General features: G+C 36.2%; 1 protein-coding gene across 1 annotated transcript in view; it reads right to left on the bottom strand.

Annotated features, from left to right (window-relative positions):
- Positions 1 to 223: 223 nt before the first annotated feature.
- Positions 224 to 6,000, bottom strand: part of Jmy (junction mediating and regulatory protein, p53 cofactor) — a 101,303-nt gene continuing 95,526 nt past the window's right edge. The window contains exon 11 of the mRNA XM_047555293.1: positions 224 to 3,695. The gene's annotated coding sequence lies outside the window, so the exon portion shown is untranslated. The remainder of the gene's footprint in view (positions 3,696 to 6,000) is intronic.

Below are 6,000 nucleotides of genomic sequence, written 5' to 3'. Positions count from 1 at the left end.
GTATTAAGTGCATAATAGTTAAATAATAAAGCTAAAAAAAATCCTTGTGTTTGCAAAAGAAAAAAAAGCTTTATGCTAAAAATATTGAATTAAATTAACAAACATACTCAGTGAATGTAATTTAAAAATGGAGTCTTAGCTGGGCATGGTGGTGCATGACTATAATCCTCTCCACTCAGAAGGCTGAGGCAGGAGTAGTACAAGTTCAAAGTCAGCCTCAGCAACTTAGTGAGGCCCTAGGTACCTTAGCAAGACCCTATCTCAAAATAAAAAATAAAAGGGACTGGGGGTGTGGCTCAGTGGTTGAGTGCCTCTGGGTCCAATCCCCGTTAACAAAAACAAAAGGAGTCTTAGGGAATGTATATAATGTACTGTTTACTGAACCCGTTCCACACAGTGAGGATGCTGTGTTCCACTGATTTGAGTTTCTTAGTGTCTACAATGGCTGATTATGCTTTACAGTTTAACATTTTATGACATAAGTCGTGACCCCCCCCCGATACAGGGTAAATGAAAATGCTCAGAAGAGTTCCACATTCTTTCTGTGGAAATATACCACCTTACTGACTTATGGCTCTGTCTACCAGCATCCTTAAAGATGCATTTTACAGAAACTTCAGCTCCAATAACTAAGGAACGATGGTTTTTATCCTGCTCACAAACTCAATGTGCCCATAAAATATACTTCAAATAAGCCAAACAAGTGTTTACCCTTTAAAAATCACCACTAGTCAGGCATTTCCTCATGCTGCTAAGCCACAAACAACTAAGATTTTAAAACATTAGGAATATCTTTTCTATACCTGCTACATTGGTTCTATATGTATAATTTTGGTTGTATTAGTAGGGGAAATATCAGAAATTGCCACTCAAGTGAGCAGTTAATATTAACCTCAAAACATCTCCAAGTCATCATCTACTTGTTTTCCCCATTTTAAATATACTGCAATTGAGACTAAAATTGGTAAATCAACTTCCAAATTGACTCAGCATAAGCAAGCAGCTGTTTGTAAATACAGAAATGATACATTAACAGAAATACAACTGTCAAATATTTTGAGTCATACAAAAAGTACAGGCAAATTTGGAACTGGAAACATGATTATCTATAAGTACCATAACCACATATATACTAATTTAACATTAAAGGAAAAGATGTACATTTTATTTTAGGGGCAAGGAAAAAAGAACATTTGACCATGCTTAATTTTTGTAGGGTACTGAAAATGCTCTAAAATATGAGGGTTCAGCAGTTCATAAACTTATTTTAGACAAGCAGACCCTAGTTCTTTGAAACTTTGTAATTCCAATGGTACATGATCTACAGTAATTAGTAACTTTGGGGAGGTAGTCATGTGAATCTTTCTCCTCCGCAAGTGCTGATGATGGAATGGGGCCTCATGCATGCTAGGTAAGCACTCTACCACTGAGCCACATCACCAACCCAAGACCCTGAATCTTGAGGCAGGGAAATGTGTTGGTGAAAGTTATTTACCAGAGAATAGGCACAGCTGGCTGCCAACCAGGCTCTCTACTTTAACCTCCATATTGCTGAGTGTGGATGCTACCGGGGAATGTGCTGAGAGGTGTGGATATATCCCTAGGAGAATGTGGAGTTTATACACACTCTAGTATTTGCTAGAAACTTATTACAATGTGGCTGAAGACAGATCACAGGAGCCTTTTTAAAGTGAAACTGCTTTATGATAGAATCCCAGCAGGAGCACTAATGGGTAGTAATTCTCTCTCAACATCTAAGGGGTCCAGTGTTTGTTGTTACTTAACATTACATCCTTCTGTATTCTTCCAAAATTGAAAAAAATGAATAAAACTTAGGTTATGAACGAGCATCCAAAAGACTTGACATATGAAATACGTCACAATATGTGGATCCACACACAAAAAATGGATGCCTAAGATGGGTACATGATTTTTTAAAGGTTTCTAAATTTAAAAATTTCCATATATATTACTTTTACCAATGGCTCTTTGGGTTAAAAAGCATACTTTAATGCTTTACTTAAGTTATAAAGGATAAGCACCCACCTCCACTGAAGTTTATATATATCAGATGTGTACTTCTATCATCCCAGACATAGGGGACTTATGCTGGGACTACAACCAATGTATCATGAAAATGTGCAGAAGTTCCAATAGTTGTATTTTAACAAGGTGTCTGTAACAGTTACTATTACTAAACATACTACTAATGTTTGAGCAGAAAGATTTTGTTTTATATAACCTGTTGCTGTCAGAAATTTTTGTTAAAGAAAATAATATTCAAGAATGACAAGTGTGTCGTGAGCACTTTTCCTCCAGGGAAATCAATTCATATACACTGAGTAACTTACTCCAGTACTACTTTCTGGGAGTAGGTCAGAGAACTGCCTCATAAGACGGAAAGTTCTTTTTCGAACTTCAATCTTGAACTCCCTCCAAATAAAGGTCCAGATCTGTCTTATGCAGAATTACACTCTGAAGTACTATAAACTGGGTCCAGCATATCTACTACCTTTGTGCAAGCCCACAACAATCCTGCTGACAATCCATGACAGCTGCATTAACATAAATAATCCCTCCAGACTTCATTATAAAAAATCAGCATCTAGCGCTTATGTACGTAGGTTAAACATTTAATAACAAAGGCTCTCTCCCAATGTTCCATTCAAAGCATTTCAAGATAGTAAAATGCCAGCCAAATCTACTTTCTGCATCTTGCAGAGTAAATGCTTTTCACTGTGGAGCACAATAAAAACTTTAAGTGGTGCATGATAAAGAGTTAAGATCTGCATCCCTATTATTGAATCCTCCTCTTTGATTCTCAATAGGAAAGTCATGAGTTACAGTGATTAAGCAACAGTTCAAACAAAAAGACTAAAAATAATTTGAAACATTATCAAATTACAAAGTATTGCTTCTCATAAACAAGGATGCACATAAAATTCAAACCATTATAAATTCGGAATTATGAAAAGCTATTTAAAAGCATGGAAATTTTAACTTCAAATCCTTACAAAGTGTAAGACTTTAGCCTCCTAAAATTATGCCTTGTTAAATGTATCGCATTTGGAACACAATAATAGGTGTCTCTCCATTGACTTTTCAGATGTTGAACATCATTATGAAAATTCCTTTGGAGATGAGAACTGTTAAAATTTTAAGTGCATTTCCAATCTGATATAAATTCCTGACCTATAGCTACCATGATAAACTTCTTTTTCAGAGTGTAGCACTATTTCTGTAAGCTGATATGGAAGAAGCTCTGTATTTTCAGCAGATGTCCTTCCTTTCAGTACACTGAAAGAAGGATCTCAAAGCAGTCCCAAAACAGCTCACAGTATCTCTGTCAACCCCGTCTTCTTCCAACTCATAGCAACTCCCAGTTTAACTGGCCACTTCAAGAATATATATATGGGTGGAGGAGGAAAGGGAAGGTGCATAAAAAACAGCCATCTCCAGAAGGCCTTTCTTCATCGCAGACAGGAACATTGCACATTTAAAAATCATCTTAACTATTATCTATTGGAATGACTGTAAAAGTAATCTGCCAATTGTGCTTCCTTTTTTTCATACAACTGAGTCAATATACTTTGGGTCTAATGGACTCCAACTGTGGAACCAAGAGTTTCAACTTTTGTTTTCCAAGAGAGTCAGAACCAATCTTCATCTATAGGTATCTTTCTTCTTTAAGTCACCTGTTTGCAAACAAAATAACAGTGTATTAAAAAAAGATATCTCTTAAAGATACTCTTTCTCTCTCATTTATCTATACACATGCATACATACATACACACCCCCCTCATACCCTTTGCAATATCCAGGATGAATGGATAGGTTTTTCTTTAGATAGGCATTTATACAGTATAGTGTAGAAGAATTCCTTTTAAAAAAGGAATATGTCTGTGGGGTTTTTTTTTGTTTTGTTTTGTTTTTTTCTTTGGTGCTGATGGGTCTATTTATTTATTTATATATGGTGCTGAGAATCGAACCCAGTGCCTCACATATGCTAGGCAAGCACTCTACCACTGAGCCACAACCCCAGCCCATGTTTATATTCTTAAAACAATGAAAATATAAGTTTTAATGCAGATTTTGATCACTGTTAGATTCATTTTCATACTTTTTATGTCAAAAGTACATAATAAAGAGTAGATTCAATCTAAAATATCTGTCCCATGAACTGCCATTAAAAACAATTAAATATATCTTTAAAATTGAAGAGACAATTTTTTATTGTACTGACATTTAGGTGATAGATAAAAACTCCTTTTTGTTTACATGAGCTTAATCATGACACAGCTGTGTGTGTGTGTGTGTGTGTGTGTGTGCACATAAATACAGACATACATGTTTTTCCATTCTACTCATCGGCTAAAAGCTGGTATGCACATGAATAAAGCTCTAACTTATTACAGTTGTTACCTTTTCTAATATTGTAGCTTCATGTGACTGTTGAGCACCTGAAGTGTGGCTAGTGTGATGGAGAAATTAATTTTTAAGTTTGATTTAAATAACTCAATATAAATTTTTTCCATTAAACACATTTTTGTGTTGGTAGGACACTTCACTTTAACCACTGAATACTTAACATCCAAGGTGAGACATTCTAGTAAGTGTAAAATAAGGATCACATTTAGAATTAAAACCTGGGTTCTGAAGATGAGGTGCCCTCAAAAAAGTGAGAACTGGGGTACAGCTTCATGGAAGAGTGTTTATTTAGTAAGCTTGAGGCCTGTGGTTTAATCCCCAGAACCACAAAAATGAGAAAAAGTGCTGAGCACCCCATAGAAAACTACGTCATGAATTTTTAATGTTGATTGCAGTTTGAAAGATACTATTGCAACTACACTGTGTCGAATAAGTATTAAAATAAATTTCACGTGTTCCTTTTTCACTTGACACTTTTACATTCCCTTTTACTTTTTAAAATGACATGTGCTATTGTATACTGCTATTATAGTTGCTTAATAAGATTAAGAAAGATCCCACAGGAAATTATTTATTTTAAAATCTACATAACTACACATATTTCCTATGTTTAGACATCACTTTGAAGGCACTATTAACTATGGCTATCTGAGAGGAGTTTCAGAGCAGAACAAGGTGGAACAAGGGACCCTTCACTCTTTTTATTGTTTTTTCCTTCCCCCAATGCTGAGGATCAGGGTAAAGCCATGTGCATGCTAGGCAAGTGCTCTACCACCGAGCTACATCATTAGTCTGAACCTTCACTTTTTACTCAATGGAGTTTCCAGAAATTAGCTCTTTTAAAAGCATATAATTAAGCCAGGCTCAGTGCTGCCCACCTATATTCCCAGCTACTTCTGAGGTTGAGGCAGCAGGATCACAAGTTCAAGGTCAGTGTAACTTTGGAAGATCCTAAAGGAAGATAAGGAAGGAAGGAAGGAAGGGGTTGGAGGGCACTGGGTACATAGCTCAGTGGTAAAGCACTTGCCTAGGATACGTAATGCACTGAGTTTGATTCTAGTACAACACAAAAAGGGGAGGAGCATGTAACTAAAGATTTAAAATTTTTAAGAAACTTATTAAAACTAAGGAATTGTGACTCAGGAGGTTGAGGCAGGAGGACTGCATGTTTGAGGACAGCCTATGCAACTTAGTGAGACCCTGTCTCAGGGAAAAAAAAAAAAAAAAAAGATTGGGGTTGTAGCTCAGTGTGGAGTGCGCTTCTGGGTTCAATCCCCAGTACCAGCACGCGTGCGCACACAGGTAACTTTGCATGTATCTGAGCTTGCACATTATATGTTTCTTAGTTTCTTTTAACATTTTAAAAAAATATTTCTTAGTTGTCAATGGATCTTTATTTATTTATATATGGTGCTGAGTATTGAACCCAGGGTCTCACACATGCCAAGCAAGCATTCCACTACTAAGCCATAACCTCAGCCCTCTTTCAACACTGTAGAATATACAAACGCCAAAAACAAACAACAAAAACACCCAGCCCATCCCACATTCCCTCCAACAAACTTTTTAGCA

The sequence above is a fragment of the Sciurus carolinensis genome, chromosome 6 (assembly GCF_902686445.1).
Source record: "Sciurus carolinensis chromosome 6, mSciCar1.2, whole genome shotgun sequence".
In the NCBI taxonomy this organism is placed as follows: Eukaryota; Metazoa; Chordata; class Mammalia; order Rodentia; family Sciuridae; genus Sciurus; species Sciurus carolinensis.
The sequence above is the reverse complement of the archived record's forward strand: the minus strand, read 5'-3'. Positions and strand labels throughout refer to the sequence as shown.